The sequence below is a fragment of the Schistocerca americana genome, chromosome 5 (assembly GCF_021461395.2).
Source record: "Schistocerca americana isolate TAMUIC-IGC-003095 chromosome 5, iqSchAmer2.1, whole genome shotgun sequence".
NCBI lineage: Eukaryota > Metazoa > Arthropoda > Insecta > Orthoptera > Acrididae > Schistocerca > Schistocerca americana.
Window position 1 is genome coordinate 217,946,521 of NC_060123.1, and position 18,330 is coordinate 217,964,850.

Genomic DNA, 18,330 nt, shown 5'->3' on the forward strand with positions numbered 1-18,330 from the left:
AAGTAAATGGTCTTTTATATAGGAGAGCAGGTTTCTGGTAATAGGCCAAAGGTGTTGGTCTACAATACAGAAATTGTCAGTGGGGTCAAAGTAACTCGCCACAGTGGAGTGTCCTATGTGGTTGAGTTTATGGATTTTAAGAATATTGTAGAAAGCAGCAGTATGAAGAGTGGTAGCGGTGAGGATAGAGATATATTTAGGGGTGAGGTTCTGGGATAAGCTAAGGATTTGAGGAGAGATGGAGATCCTGTTGAAGTTCTGGAATAGGGTCACCTACAGGGTGGATGAATCTGACAGGTGGCGAAGTCCTTCTACCGGATAATCCCTGCAGTTCAAAATCACAGTGGTTGTACCTTTCTTGGCAAGTAGAATTACAAGGCCAGGACAAGCGTTTAGGTGGTGGTTTATGGTTCTTTCTGTGTATGTAAAGTTAGCTTCTGTGTTGAGAGGGGTTTGGGGGATTGATGGTGAGGCAAAATTTAACGTTAAGAAATTCTGGAATATTAACAAGATGTGATTTAGGGGCAATAGATGTGGATCACAATTGGATGGAGGGTTTGACATTGGTAGTGGGTTGAGTTTGATTGGGAGGGTTGGTGGTGAAAAGCGTTTCCTCTGTAGGGAGCAGGAGAAGGGGACAAGATCTTTAACAAGTCCAAGATGATTGAATTTGGGAGTTGGGCAAAAAGTAAGACCTCTGGAGACATCATCTGTAGAACTAAGGCTTTTTGAGGAAAGTTTCATGACTATGTTTCGGATTTGTTTAGGTTCTAGATTCTGTATGGTGTTGGGAGTGAGTTCCAGGGGGGGAACGTAGCAGGTCTGTGAGGCAGGGTTCGTCAGCCACTGTATCAGCAGATCTGGGGAAGGGATGGAGGCTGTCATAGAGGTCATGGATAATAGTGTCGAAGGTGGGAGTAGGAGGTGAACAGGTGGGAGAGGTTTTGAGCTGCTGTTGTGCATGTTGCTGTAGGTCCTGGAGGGCAAGAGTTTTGATGCGAGAAGTGCGATACAGGAATTTGGGATTGCAGAGCAGAATTTTATGGATGGAAAAAGAGATATTTCAAGACGATTTGGGCCTCGGTTACTTGCTTTTGCAGGGCTATGTTGGTTAGGATTAAGGACTGGCAAGATCCAAACACATCCAGGTCATTGTGGAAGGAAGGGTGGCAGCTGGGGATGAGTAATTTGATGGTGATGCCATTTGGGGGACTCCTTGAGCCAAAGAACAATGCAGGAACAGTATAAGAGAATAGGTTCTGGCTAGGGATAAGGAAACTTTTCTGTATTGATGCAGATGGAAGGAGCAAGGGCCATGTGGTTTGAGGTGCCATGTCACAAATTGCGCAGCCCCTCCCATCGGAGGTTCAAGTCCTCCCTTGGGCATGGGTGTGTGTGTTGTTCTTAGCATAAGTTAGTCGAAGTAGTGTGTAAGTTCTAACAACCCTACCACAACAGAGGTCAAACTTTAATAATGATTGTGGTGTTGCTCACGCTGCTAAGTACTGCATTTTCGGGCAATAACATAGTTATGTGGCAGGTGTTATTAGAGCACAGTTAATAAAGTCATTTCATGTAATAATAAAAAAACTAGGCACTCATCTTTTTGTGTTTTCCACGCTGGTCTCGTCGTAAAATCGTGGCTCAATCGTTGAAAATCTAGGTGGTTATGATTCCAAGCTCGGATGCAAAGAGGCCTAGGTTTGATTCTGCTATATTCAAAAGTTATGTAGATGCGCTTCACAAACCATTCTTGATGATTACACTTTTGTTGAAAACATTTTCCTCACAGTCACTGTTAAAGTTCACATTTTAAAAGCTGACTACATTAAGCGTCTTTCCAACATGACGTCCAAGACTTGCCATTTTCAAGGTCCGACTCTCTAACAAGTTAACAACTAACTAACTATCGCTTATTCGCCCAAAAATCAGAGTTACAAGTACGTCAAAGATCATAGTGACAAAAGAAAGAAAACATAAGACTAATATCATTGCAATATAAACATATCGATGTATCAAAAATGAAAACAAATCTGAATGTTGTCTCAGAAATATGTTAAGTAGTTAACAATATAATAGAAGGAAACATTCCACGTGGGAAAAATTATATATAAAAACAAAGATGAGGTGACTTACCGAACGAAAGCGCTGGCAGGTCGATAGACACACAAACATACACACAAAATTCAAGCTTTCGCAACAAACTGTTGCCTCATCAGGAAAGAGGGAAGGAGAGGGGAAGACGAAAGGAAGTGGGTTTTAAGGGAGAGGGTAAGGAGTCATTCCAATCCCGGGAGCGGAAAGACTTACCTTGGGGGGAAAAAATGACAGGTATACACTCGCACACACGCACATATCCATCCACACATACAGACACAAGCAGACATATTTAAAGACCATATTTAAATATGTCTGCTTGTGTCTGTATGTGTGGATGGATATGTGCGTGTGTGCGAGTGTATACCTGTCCTTTTTTCCCCCCAAGGTAAGTCTTTCCGCTCCCGGGATTGGAATGACTCCTTACCCTCTCCCTTAAAACCCACTTCCTTTCGTCTTCCCCTCTCCTTCCCTCTTTCCTGATGAGGCAACAGTTTGTTGCGAAAGCTTGAATTTTGTGTGTATGTTTGTGTTTGTTTGTGTGTCTATCGACCTGCCAGCGCTTTCGTTCGGTAAGTTCGGTAAGTCACCTCATCTTTGTTTTTAAGTAGTTAACAGAAACACAGTAGAATATTACTGGTATCGAGAGGTTCAGGTGAGGTACCATAATGGTTACGTAATTCAAGTACCTTTACAAAGTCTAGGGACCAATGACCTCAGATGTTTGGTCACTTAGGAATTCACACACATTTGAACATTTGAAGGAGCAAGGATCTATAGTAGAGCAGAAAAACATGGAAAAAACTTGCAAAATACGTAAAAACACATGAGAAAAATCTTAAAAAGGATGGAATGGACAAAGTATCTGGAATCTTAATATGTGAACTGATTCAATTACGTCAAAATACTATGAGAATTTCTGAGGGTTTCAGAATAAAAGTTTAATGAAATATGTCATCAAAGTGAAGACATTCAGGTGTGTCAGTGCCATTTACGGTTTCAAATTTCAGGTGAGATAAGGGATGTGGCTGTAAATTTCTGTAAAATATCCTATCGCTTGTTTCCAAATGGTTGCAGATTTTTCCACTCTTAGTCCATAAATGGAAAAAAATTAGAATATCTGTAACATAACCTGCAAGATAAAAAGAAAGAAACAGTTTCTGTGTATGTATTAAAAAGAGAGGTGCAGACTAGTTAGTTATTTGTCTTCTGTTGTATATGCCAGTTGTATAGTCAAGGCACAAAGCTACGCTATGTGATCAAAAGTATCCAGACACCCCCAAAAACATACATTTCTCATATTAGGTGCATTATGCTGCCACCTACTGCTAGGTACTCCATATTGGCTACCTTAGTAGTCATTAGACATATTGAGAGCAGAATGGGGCACTCCATGGAACTCAGACTTCAAACATGGTCACTTGTATCATATGTCTGTATGTGAGATTTCCACACTCCTAAACATCCGTAGGTCTACTTGTTTCCGATGTGATAGTGAAGTGGAAAACGTGAAAGGACATGTACAACACAGAAGCGTACAGGCTGACCTTGTCTGTTGCCTGACAGAAACTGCTGACGGTCGAAGAGAACCATACTGTGTGACAGGCAGACATCTATCCAGACCATCACACATGAATTCCAAACTGCATCAGGATCCACTGCAAGTCCTATGACAGTTAGGCAGGAGGGGAGAAAACTTGGATTTCATGGTTGAGCGGCTCGTCATAAGCAACATACCACGTCGGTAAATGCCAAACGATGCCTCGCTTGGTGTAAGGAGCATAAACATTGGACAATTGAACAGTGGAAAAACGTGTGGAGTGACGATCCGATGGCAGGGTGTGAGTATGGTGAAAGCCCGGTGAACGTCATCTGCCAGTGTGTGTAGTGCTAACAGTAAAATTCAGAGGTGGTGGTGTTATGGTGTAGTCATGTTTTTTCATGGAGGGGGCTTGCACCTCTTGTTTTGCATGGCAGTATCACACCACAGGGCTACATTGATGTTTTAGGCACCTTCTTGCTTCCCACTGATGATGAGCAATTCGGGGATGGCGATTGTATTTTTCTACACAATCGAGCACCTGTTCATAGTGTACGGCCTGTGGCGGAGTGCTTACATGACAATAACATCCCTGTAATGGACTGGCCTGCTCACTGTTCTGACCTGAATCGTATAGAATACCTTTGGGACGTTTTGGAAAACCGACTTTGTGCCAGGCCTCACCTACTGACATCGGTTCCTCTCCTCAGTGCAGCACTCCGTGAAGAAGGGGCTGCCATTCCCCAAGAAACCTTCCAGCACCTGATTGAATGTATGCCTGCGAGAGTGGAAGCTGTCATCAAGGCTAAGGGTGGGCCAACACCATGTTGAATTCCAACATTACCAATGGAGGGCGCCACAAGCTTGTAAGTCATTTTCAGCCAGGTGTTCGAATACTTTTGATCACGTATTGTGTTTCTGTGGCATTCAACTAAATTAGACTGCAGCTCTGATGAGTACTATTAAAGTGAAAAAAGCTCACTCTTTTTTTTGTATATCTTGTTCATTTCTACAGAGTGAACCCACACTCCACCAATAAAATTTCGGAATTTTTCCAGGGATATTTTATATGTATTTTGGTATCAGGGACCCTTAATTCTCTGTAGGATGTTAGAATAATAATGCAATAATGGTTTATTCAGTTTGTTACCTAGTTTGTCTTTTTGTGAAAATAGCTTCATAATAGTGAAAAAGCTGTAATATGCAATTATCAAGATGTGCAGTACAAAACACACAGTAATGCACCAACCCTCAGATGCAAAAGTACTGTGAAATGGTTGCCATCACTGTGGGGACAGCTTGGCATAGTGTGCTTGGACCACTCTTCCACTGCATTAAGGGAAGCCCACCACACGGTGCACAGCAGCCAGCTCTTCGTAAGTAAAGGTATCCATGCTGCTGTGTATAATTGTTAACGTACAAATAACACTGCCAGAGATACAAACCTGATACAGAACTGAGCAGCACTGAAATGGAAGCTTTAGGGCTAGCATAGATTGAGTGTTACTTTTGTTAATACTTTTGTTCTGTTAAGTCAGCTATCACTAAATTATAGACAGAGAATGTGTGTACTGTTGGAAGTAGGACATAGTACAAAAGCTTAGCAGCTCTTTCAGTCTTGTTTATATGCCTGTTGATAAAGAATGTGTCAACTATATAGTGAGTTGTGGCCTTTGCTACTACCATTATTAATAATCCACCCAGAACTTCACAGACTCTAAAGTGCTGAAGAATGCCTGTCTCATCATTTTGTAGGTCAGTGGCCAGTGTGCAGTATGTTTCTGTAATAGTATGTGATACATAGCATTTGTAGGCTACTGGTTCTGCCATGGGGAACATGTTTGGTGACTGTTTGATTCAGGTTTGGCAAATCCAGCTTTTTGTACTGAGAATCTGGTCAGTGTTCTGTCACATTTTACCACAATCTTTGGCTTGCCAGTGGACCATTATGTAGCACATTGAGTTGGGATCATCACTTAACAACTTCCATGTGAGGGATGTACCATTGATGGCTGTTGAAATACAACAGTTAGCAGCAGGCAGCCTCTAAGACACCTGCACACCTTATTTGTATTAGCACTTCCTAGATATATGGAGCCAGATCTGCCTAGATGGGATGTGCAGTTCTCATAATGCTTATGGGAATGGTGGATCACTATGATTAATATCTGGGTGGGTCTCCAAGGAGCCAACAGTAAGTGTTTAAATACGGAATCCCTTAAGGCATATGAAAAAAAAGGCTTGTAAGTGGATTTGCATTCAGATGTTACATATTTGCTTACTGCCTACAAAATTGGTAGACAACAACAGTTAGGTTTCTCAGCATTAATAGCAGAATTGATCAATTAATATTCAGATGTCACTAATTCAACGTGTTTATGCACAGTTTTGTAAGATTGCGTATCCCTAGTGTGAGAGTGAGTAAACTAGCTTTATCGTATTTGAATTGATCTTAACTTAAGGTGTTATTTTGGGAGGAGTGAGGGGGGTGTGGATGTAGATTTGTAAAATTTCAAATTTTCCCGGCGAATCAATTGTTCAAAAAGATTTCGGGCTTGCAGCTGGTCATCATAAACTTCATTGCATGATATTTCAGCTGGACAACTGCCAGCCATCTTCAGGTGAGCCGAGTGAGGACTGACGAAGACGTTCTCCATTCCATCTTATATAGTGCGCTGATAGTACTGCCGCGCATGCATTGCAGTTGCGGAGACAGAAGGGCCACACTGCCCAGCAACAGCACCCTTGCTGGTGGAGCTGCAGTACTCAGCTGCTGTCGGTATTGTCACTGGCCGCTGCTATTGAAGTCTTCTGGCAACTTCGTCTCTAGCAAATTTCGGAGATGACGGGATGCCGTGCGTTATTTAATTGGTAACCACTGTCACGGTTCATTAGATTTCCTGCAATGCATATTTCAATGGATTCTTTGATAATGGAGTCCCAAAAAGTTGTTGCTGTGGCCAAAATCAAAATTTTGTCATACTCCATTGAATGTCTGTTAGAAATACAATGTTCCACAATTACAAACTTACTGGGTTGCAGTAGGCACATGCAACATTGATGTTCTGTACAACGCTCTTCCACTGTACGCATTGACTGTCCTATATAGGCCATACCACATTGACACGGTATTTTGTAAATTCCCACCTTTCTCAGTCACAAATCATCCTTCACAGATCCCAGCAAATCTGAAATCTTAGAAGGTGGACGAAAAACCACTTTCACGTGAAAATTATTAAGAATCCTCGCTCTCTTGAACGAGATATTTCCAATGGAGGGAAGAAAAGCTAGGGACTTGGCTGGCGCATTCTCCACTTTATCCACAGAACTTGGCCTATGTAGCCATTTTGAGGTGAGTGTTGTGCTATGTTGTGTTCCATAGACAGGTAATACAGAGCATGATGAGTCATGAAAGTGGTTCCTGGCCAATTGCAGGCAATGCCAGATACTACTACTACTCCTCCTTGGAGAAGGGTAAGGGGTAGTACATTGTGGACTGGAGCAAGGAAAATTATTAATAATGTTGTAAGCAGGAGAGCAAAAATAGAGGTGCTCTCTCTCTCAGCTGACAAGATGAAAAATGACATAATCAGTGGCAAACTTCAGCTCTGTGAAAAGAATACATAGATTATCTTTACAAAATCCTAGAAAATCACCAGAAACTCCCAGCAGAAGAGGTAAATTTCAATTTGACAGCACTTTGAAACACTTTTGCTGAATTACTCGTACTTTAAAGTAATAATTTTGTTTGTGTGTGTGTGTGTGTGTGTGTGTGTGTGTGTGTGTGTGTGTAAAAGAATTTGTCATTCAGTAGGTGACTGAAGATGCAATAACAATAACGTAGTTAGTTATTCAAAAAGCACCATGTAGAGTGGTGGTTAAGATACTTCGCTGGAGCGCAGAAGGTAGTTGGCATGAGTCCTGTCACATGTCCCCCTCCTCCACTTCTTCTTTTTATGCCATCATAGCAATTATTGCCATCATAATTTTTGTGCAATGAATTGTGGCTGCACCATGTGATACCTGAGGCCACAACCAGTATAAGTGATTTCAAAAAGTTGATCCTTCACCTGGGGACCTCTCCTTGCTACTCGAAGTAAACATTCTGCATAAAATGGATTTGTATGTTCTGACCCCCACTTTTTTCCACTTAATGCAACATCTGGGATAACTGTGACAGGGGTATCTTGAGACAAACAATCAAAGACTTCTGCATGGTGCAGAAGATTGCTACGAGCAATATTCAAGGAATCTGGCTGAATTTGAGGTATTAGATCCCTCAAGAATATTTCGTTGTCTGTGGGATTCATATGGAAAAAAGTGCATAATAAGAGGTATGCATAATAAGAGATGATACTTGGATAGAGAGTAATATGATGTTTGGTAAATTTTGGTGGAAGGATTATGAAGTAGCTGTAATGGCATGGGAACCTCCTCTAAAAGACTTGTTATTGGAAGTGTTAAGGAGAGGAAGGGTTTTTTGTAAGGGAAGCCCAACTAAAATACTGGGCTACATCAACAAAAGATGTTTACTGTGGTTAAATGAATTCTGGAGACTTTGAAAGGTGATTTGCAAACATGGTTCTTGCAAATCTTTCTCCAAAGTCAGTCATGGGCAACACTTCATATCAAAACAGATAGGTGGACAAAATGCCCACATCGTATGATACCAAAGTGAGGATGTTGGAGTGGCTGCACAAGGGATGTGTTGCTTATAATGAAAGCATGAGGAAGCAGGCTCTGTTGCTTTAATTCAAGAACATAGACCTGCTAAAAATTTCTTGTCTTGACAAAATGGCAAAAGAGAAAGGACACGAGGTTGTCTCCTTGCCACCATGTAATTGTGGTTTGAGTGTAGTTGAACTGGCAAGGACAGAAGTAAAATAGTTGTTTAGGGAGTGCAACATTTCAGAGGACATGTCCAAACACATTCTGTTTAAGATTGCAAGTAAATCCCTTCTGTCAGTAATTGTTGACTGGGAACTGTACTTCTAGAAGATCAAATAACTGGAAGAAGATTACTGAAGGCATGACAGTGTCATTGGACTCATGATAGATGAAATCATTACTAATACTGCTGACTTAGACAGTAGCAACAATATTGCATTATGCACAGGTGAGGAACTTAATGAGACTGATTGTGAGTGGTTGATATGAGGGTGTGCTGAAAAGTAATGCCTCTGAAATTTTTATGTGAAAATTCTTAAGCTTTTTAAATAAAACCAACATTATTAATATTCTATATCTTTATTCCTCATGTCTACATTTTTGCAGCCCTCTGCCATTAGAGATCTCTGAAATATACCATATAACGTGGTGGTGTGTAACATAACTGTTGATGCATGAGAAGCGGTGTGCTGTAATTGAGCTTTGAATTCAAAGTCCGTCCATGCATGGAGTGCCCTCTCCTTCCGCATGGCGATGTCGGACCACAGACGAGTGCTATGACATCTGCAACAATCCAATGCCTTGGGCTCACAGCCATCAGTTATCCTCCATCCATTCACAGCTTGCCCTATCCAATTTTCACATTTTCAAAACTTAAAAACACCTTTAAGGACTTCACTTTCATACTGATGAAGTAGTGCAAGCAGAGATGAGGTTGTGGCTCTATCAACAAAGTCAGTCATTCCACAGTGTCAATATCAACAAATTGGTCCTTTGTTGGGAGAAATGTGTTCGTCACCAGGGTGACTATGTTGGGAAATTAATATATAGATGAGAAGAAAGAGATGGAGAATGTTAATAAAGTTTTATTTAAAAAGCTTTAAGGATTTTCACATACAAAATTTGGTGGCTTTACTTTTCAGAAAGCCCTCGTGCAATAAGGGTTACATATGTGAGTAAACATTCAAAAATTTTACTCATTCTCTTGTTATTGCCACAATGTAAGGTTTACTACAGGTTCTTTCTAATTTCAAATTGTCTGTGAGAACTGATATGGAATTAGTAACAACAAACACCATCATTCATCATTAAACTATCAATTTCGATTTGGTGAATCTTGTAAACTTTTATGATTCCCTGTCTCAGTTCTTACTTTTGTAGATGTACAAGATGTAGTAGCTAACAGCTGTTTTGGTGGCAGCTAATAGGTGGCACTGGCAGCACCACTTGAAGCACAGACTGTATGTGAGTGAACGCAAGTGTGTTGCCAGCACTGCTTGACATTAGCATGGCTTGTCCCCCACCCCCTCCTACCTCTCCAGCCACTGTCCCTGTCCCCTCAGCAGCCTGTGTGCTGCGAATCAGTGGGCAGAGCTTGCTTCCTCCCCCTTCCAGAATTTATGCTTCTTCTTATGAACATGCTGTAATATGCATGTATGTCTGAAATTTCAATAGAGTTGTTTTACTTCTGCCGAGAGTACAACTTACGTTAGAAAAACACAGTTTAGGTATGTCCTCCAATTTAGACATCATAGTGTATTTAGAAATTAATTAGGCTACTGAATAGTTGCATGGATCATATAGCACATTCCTTTTGAACTGAGATTTTACTTATGGTGGATTCTGTACACACACTGAGCAATTGAAACCATTCTCAGAAAAAGCAAATGACTATCCATTTTTCTACACAAGATATATTACAGACTGAGGAAGGAGGGGAACAGGCAAATTTTATATTCCTAGATTTCTGAAAAACATTGAGCACTTAATTACACTGCTTTACCAAAAATCTGAGTATGTGAAGTTCAAAAACATTTTGATTAATGGAACCCAGTGTATTAGCCAGGATAGACAGTTTTTGTCAGAGAGAGAGAGAGAGAGAGAGAGAGAGAGAGAGAGAGAGAGAGAGAGAGAGAGAGGGGGGGGCGGAGGGGGGGGGGGGGGAGGAGAGCTCCAGGGAATCATGTAGCACTACTTTTCCATGTAGCAATCTTAGCCTGTTTGCTGATGACTGTTGTGTATGTAGAAAGTGTTGTTGTTGAGTGACGAGGGCAGTGGTTCCCAAACTGTGGCTAATTATCCCCTGAGGGATAAAATTAAAGTTTCTGAGGGGTAAAAAGAAAAGGGTTCAGTTGTGTTCAGTCACGAAACAAAACTTATTTTTAATTTTTTTACTAGGTATTATCACTATTTCATAATACTGTAATATTGATTACATAAATTACAAATAATCACATTTTTTTTTCACATATCAGCATTAAAGCATGACACAGTGTGGTGTAGTTTACAGCTTGTGAAATGAATGAATGATCATCACCTTCCTCACTTAGTCCACCCATGACACCCATACTTTGTACAGTGCATTTCTGACAGTAAAATTGAAACATAGTCTTAACATATCATGAAAACGCTTCCCCCGAGTTTTAGGTAGTTTCTACAATGGACCAGAAATTGATTCATCATTCACTGCACAACAGATAAATGAACTAATTGGTAGCAAACCTCAACAGTAAGTAAGAAAATTAGTCACAGCTAGAAATCATTACAGATGTCATCTAATATCATGTAATTCTGCCTCTGGGCTTTATAAGCACCTGGATTTGATTAGGAAGTTAGTCCACAAGATTGTGCAGGTACATCGCATCTAGATTAAGCCACTCACTGAGGATTTGATCAAGCAGTTCTGCCAAATTGCAAGAATGCTGATCTTGGCATTTTACCCTTTGTTCCAACATGTTCCACAGATTTTCTATGTGGTTCAAGTCAGGTGATTTTGCAGGCCAATCAAAATGTAATAGCGTGGGTGAGTGTTCAGAAAACCAGTCACAGACTCTTCTAGCCTGGTCACTTTTGCTGTTGTCATCTTTGTGTGTTTATGTCAGCAAAGTGACATGTTTCAAATGTTTATTGCATGCAGTTCCTGTTGCAATGTTCTCTTGCTAAAAGGTTGGAATGGACCTTTGTTCACTGATTGCAGTAATTATTGTTGGGGTTGGAAGTGATTTTGATTCACAAGCCAGTACCTCTGTCAGGATATTTTTCTGTCATAATTCTGATGTATTTTGTGGATACATGTGTTACACCACTGCTTGTAGACATGTTGAACAGTCTACTATGAAACACCAACAAAACCAGCAACTTCACACACCACACAGGCACAGCTACACATGACTGCTTCTTTTTGCCACTCAGTCACATCCTCTCGTTTACCTGTGTTTATGTACAATGTCTTTTTGAAACATAAATGTTTCGCTGATCGTGACTGCCTTAAGCTCACATACAGGAAGTATGTGCATGGTTGAGGAAATGACTAAGTTGCTGCACCATCTGTAAAGGCTTAAGGATTTGTCTGTTTGTGCACTCTGAGGTGACTAATTTTTTGTCTGGTGAGCTTATGTGACTACTGCATTGTTGTAGGGCCTGTACAGCAGTTTTATTATTGTTCTGAGGTGCAGTGGTCAGACACAAAACCTTAACAGTCCGAAGTCTTAAAATTTCTGCGAGTTTGGAAGTGGGAGTCCAGCAATAAAGTGATTTACTAATAATACATATACTGCACACATTTAAACTTGGTTGGTTTTATATGGGGATGCAAGGCATGGATGAAGCAAGAGTCATTAGTGAGAGGATGGGTGCAGTGGGAGCGTGATTTGTAGAAGGTGTCCTGTCTCAGTGTGGATAGTTAGCTTTCTTTTCTGAGGAGGAGTTGTATGCAGATAGCACTCACAATGCACCCAAAATTGCTTAAGTTGCAACCAGGCACGACAAAAAGATCCCACCACTCCTTTCACAATGATCTTCACTTATTCAGATTCCATCTGTCACTGACCCCCCCCCCTCCCCACCTACCTGGTACTGCAAAAACACATCCCATGGAACATACATCCCAGAACTACCTCTGCTCCCTCCCCGAGATACTGCTACTGTAGCTAGTCTGCAACTCAACATGTCATCTTTACGGTGAGTAGTAATCACCTTTTCCATAACTGTTGATATTCCAACCAGGACTTTCCATTGTATGTACAAAAAAGGTAAGTAGAGATAAGCAGTAGCAATTAATTGTCTCATTTACTCATTAATTCATAGTTTAATAAAACAATAATGAAAACTAAATATAATTTCTTTTGTGATTTTAAAAATAAGTGTGCAAGGAAAATTATTTTCCATTCTACATTCTCAAGACCAGTTGGGTGCTAAATGTTGTTGATGGTGATGGTGGCTTGAGGGGTGGGGGATGGTAGGTACTATCCGATTGCATTCAAGCCAATGGTCTCAGAAAGGCTGGGGACACTGGACAAGGGGGGTCTGGAAACAATTTTCTATTTGGCATGCTTTAAATGTAGATTGATGTAACTTAAAGGGAACAGGCAGAAGAAACAATCCTCTTATGTTCATATACAGTGTTAATAGTATTCTACTTCTGTCAGTCACATTGATTAAACACCTGGATGTAATGCTACAAAATGACAATGAGCACAACTGCCATTTGTGAATATATGTGAGAGGATGACTGGTTTACTGGGAGAGCTCTGGGAAAGTGTAGTGCACCTTTAAAGGAGACTGCTTACAGAATGCTTGTCCAACTGATTCTTCAGTATACCTAGTATGTTTGGGGTCCATTCCCTGTAGGACTAACAGGAGACATACTGAGAAAAGCAATGCAAATGGTCATAGACTTGTTTGACTGGCAACTGACTGTAACACAAAAGCTGAAATATCTGAATGGGCACACTTGAAGAGAGATGCTCTACAAATGCCAAGATACTGCTTGGAAAAATTTAGGAAAAGTCTTTCTGGGGAGAAATTATGAATGGTCTTCTGTCCCCTGAGCACCATACTGAGACTGTGGATTTAAAATTAGGCAATCAACTTGTGTAGAGGCAAACAAGCAGTCATTACTCCCACACTCAATCCATGAACGGAATAGTAAGAAGTATCAATTCCTGGTACAACAAAAAGTACCCTCTGCTATACTTTATAGTGATCTGCAAAAGTGTAGACGGGAGAATTGAATAAGTCATTTTTGGAGGAATGTGTATAGATTACCATTTTAAATGAAGCATGATAAACTTTACCCCATGTTCTATTGGAAGTGAGTAAATGCAACAAGCTATGACTTACGTGAAAAAGTATTGCATCTTGGATATCCCACCAAGAAGTTGGTGAGATGACTTTAGTTATCCAAAGATCACCATTAATTTGATTCTCTCTCAGAATTGCAGCAAGACATTAATTTTATCTAATTCCTGAGTTTCTAATGTTGGAGGTAGAACATAAGACCATACTTGACTTTTTTGAGTTTAAAAAGATATTATTTGACTTATGTCTGTCATGTGCAGTTAGTTCACTTCAGTGCTCAGTAATAGGCCTGTACAAATTGCTACCAGACTTGGGTTCTGTACTGCTCTGCTGCATATGAAATACGTTTGTTTTTCAGTTTAAGTTTAGGAATTGCATAGAGATAATGTTAGTTAAGTATTACCTGTATTTGCAACAAAATAACTCAAGAAGGGCTCTGATAACCATGAAGTTCAATGTGAAACATTCTGCAATCCTGTGGAAAACATTTACCACATGTTTCTTTGAGATCATGAACACTGCTGAATAATAAAAACGAGATTTTACATGGACACATTTAATGAAAACAACGAATTACAAATTATAAATTGCACATTTCTCCGATGAACTCGTACACAAGCCATTGTGTAACAATTGTCATCCACACACATCATTAAATCAGCAATGGTTTTAAACATATTGCACCTGTTTTAATATGGCACGAGCTGAAGATATCCACGGTCTATATTTTGCAGTTTAATTAGACTGCAGCTAGTGATAGGTGTAATTCATATAAAATTGTGATCTTTATACAGTTTTGAATTACTTATATGGTTAACTATATTATCAAGTAGTTGTCTGCTGTATGCAGATCAGTTACAGACATTAAGTAATTATTTAAAACCAATTGATATTAAAGTACAAAAGTTATTTTTCAAAACTGTCCTTTTTTATGAACACCCAGCATTATTAAGAACTACTGTTTACAAATATTTGAACTGCATACAAAAATAGTTATCTATGGATGGCATGTGGCCACATTTTACTTCTCTTAATTGTTTTAATTTATGAACTTCTGCAGTATCTTCCTGCCAAGTATTATCTCATGTCACATAATACATTTGAGTGCACTGTCCTCAATGACAGAAACATTAACTTTTAAACTGTCATTTCCTTATTGTTCAACTAATAACTGAGACACACAGTTTATCAACAAATCACTATATTTAATTAATTTTAGTACAGTTTCCTGCAGCATATGAGTTTACAAGATTATTTCAGAGTGTCTGAACGAAAATGGCAATTTGTTAAACATCTCATTATGCCATATGAAAGATACCAGCCTAATATTCTTCTGTAAGTGTCTATGTTTTAACATAATCTTTACAAACTGAAAAATGTGGATTTTATTAAAGAGAGCTCATAACATTGAAAACTCAGGTAAGATGTATAATTCTTGTCATCAGACAGTAAAAGAATATTGATCATTACAAAAGGCTGAGATGCAGTTTCTGTTTTTATTCAGAGCATTTGCCACAATGATCAGTTACGAGTAGTTAAAATTGTTCTGCCACATTGAGACCCAAATCTAATTGCTTATCTTTTGCACAGAGTTGAGTTACCTGATCATGCTTAACAGATGGACTGTAAGCTTGAACTGAAAGATAATGGACTTCAGTCCACAAGATGCTTTCCGATTACCAATTTCAAAGAATACTGTTTTCAAAATGTAACAAGTCCAACATAGTTTTTTAACAGCTCATAAACATTCATACAATAAGCTATTTCATGTTAGTTATCTATTTTTTCTGTTGACTGCATTAATGCTTTCATGGATACTGCTTCTTGTTTGCACTCTACATACATTTGTTTTTGTGTGGTACATATGCATTAGCAGCCCTGTCCACCTTTACATTCCATTTTGTATTCTCTGTAGAGACAAAATACACATGGTGATGGTCTTGTTCTGTATCTGCATTAACTGATAAGTATATCAACTGAGTAACTGGCTTATGGTTGTTCTGGTGAAGTCTTATTTCTGCAGTAAACTAAATTTAGGATTTAAGCAAGTGTACCATAATTTCAAAGGCAGTTTATTTGAGAAAAGCAACTGTAAGAATATTCACTACGGTCTTGCAGACATTTTTTGGTGCTGCACTGATTCCAAATATGTTGGCAGATTCGCCTCAGCAGAGAATGCGTACTCTGTCTTGACACTGCAGTACTTGAGGGTCCTTCACCTATGACTTGCACATTTTCTACATGTCAGGAGATGTCTCAGTTGACAAAAATGCCTTTTTCCACCCACCTGTTACAACATGTATTATTAACATGAGATTTAGTGTGAAATTTTTGGACATGTAAAAAATTTACTGTGTAATAGTATGCAGAATAGTTAACTACTTCACACTTCATTCCTAGTTACTGATAACAATCATATCCCAGATAATATCCCAAAATGTTGACATGCAAATTATGCTTTTATGAATTATGATAATTGTCACCAACAATTTTGTAACTTGGAGTAAGTGTAAATAATATTATAGTGGGAACATATAGTGATATGTCCTGAAATGTCTAATACAGTGACCTGAATTATTCACCCCAAAGCAGACACTGAATGAAATTTACCTTCAGGTATATTTTTGCAACTGTACAATTATGTTATTTCAGTGACTTCATACTTGAAAGTGTTTCAAATACATTGATGCACATTATGGAATCTTAAATGTTTGTTGCACAGAGCTGAAAAATGAAAAAAATAGCAAACGAAAAAAAAGTCTGAAAGAAATACTAAAAAATCTAATTTTGAAGTAGTTAGTCTTACCAGAAAAATAAAAATTCTGGAATGGATAAAAAGCGCTCTGTGAAATCAATACAAGCCCTCACAACTATGCCTTCTTTCACCAATAGAGCACACATGAGGGACGGCATGCAAAAAAATTTGTTATCATATGAGAGTGTTTCAAGGGTTAAGTAGGCAATAGATGAGAACAGTAAGGAACACTAGAGATTGAAAAATATATATTTTTTAATTAAGGAGAAGAAGGGGGAAAGGGGATGAAAAGATTAGTGAAAGAGAAAGCATTAGTAGTGTCTGATAGTACTAGTATTCAGTGGACAGCATTAAATGCCATGCTGTTTTCCTGCATCAACTAATACTTACCATGCTGATGTAAGAAGAGATTTGATAGCATATACTAAATGCTGTTAATGCTTCCCATCTCACAACAATCCTGAAGGCAATAGTGGAATAGGTTATAGGAACAAAAGGTGAGCTTGGCATTGGGATTATTGCATTGTATGAATTACAGAATGAAGAAACCTTCAACTGCTTCTATAACTCCCAATTATTTGGTGATATTGATTCAGGTGTTACTGAAAGACTGCTACTGGTCATGCAGGAAGAATATTTTGTAAAAATTAATAATATGAATGCAGGAGACTCATTGCTCACTTCACACAGCAGTCATGATTTATTGCCAAGTGTAATAACATCAATCTGTCTGCCATATTTTCTGAGTAATAGATGAGCTTCCCAGAGAAATATGACTTCATTTTATATGACTGGGTGAAAATGTCAGTCTGAATACATTATCCCCTCTTTATATTATGGGCAACGAGAGGACCACAAATCTAGCTTCCAGAGAGGTTGATGCCACATAAAGCCAAATGGCCAAAGTCTCATATTCTTGAGAAGATACATGAAGAAATATAGAAATAATGTTCAATAAGGTATAATCACTGAATTAGCCACATAAAAAAGAAAACTACAGAGTTGCAATTTAACAAAGCCACTCTCCAAGTGGATTGCTTTGAGGTTTTAGATGTCAAAAATGGAAAAGAGCATGCTGTCAGATTTAGCAAAGGAAATGTTCAGTGCAAGAGATGCCATATGTGTAAGAGATTATAGAGCATAAATATATGTTCTAGGCAGTGGAAGGGCGAAGTTTATTTTTCATATCAATAAAGGGGACCAATGATGATAAAAATCTTGCAAAGTGGCAATCAACTGATATAAAATGAGAGTATAATGAACAGAGTTTCATGTGTGTAATACATAACTGTGAGTTCCTGAAATATCATCACTTTATCTTCACACTAAAAACTGTGCACTTCACAAAACAAAAAATGTAGTATCCTACGACTGCTATATCAATGACCCACAACTGGAATTGGTCAACTCACAAATACCTGACTGTAACAATTTAAAGGGACATGAAATGGAACTATCATGTAAATTCTGTCATATGTAAAGTAGGTGGCAGGCATCAGTTCATTGGTAGAATACTAGGTAACTGCAGTCATTCTACACAGAAGACTGCTTACAAAACTCATGCAACCCGCACTAGAATACTGCTCAAATGGGTAGAATCCCCAACTAATTAGGACTGAGGGGAGGATATTGAATGTATACTGAGAAGAGCAGCACAAATGGTCTCAGGGTTGCTTGACCTGTGGCTAGTGTCATGGAGAGGCTGAAGAAATTGAATTGGCAAACACTTGAAGATAGGCATAGGCTGTCTTGAGAAAGACTGCTCACAAAGTTTGAAGAACCAGTTTTAAATGATGAATCTAGGCATATACTACAAAACACTACATTTCACTCCCATAGGTTTTGCAAGAATAATATTAGATTAATTACAATGTGCACAGAGATGTTTAAACAGTCCTTCTTCCCATGCTCATATGTGAATGGAATGGGAAGAAGCTGTACTTTCTGATACAACTGAAAGCAGTCTCTGCCA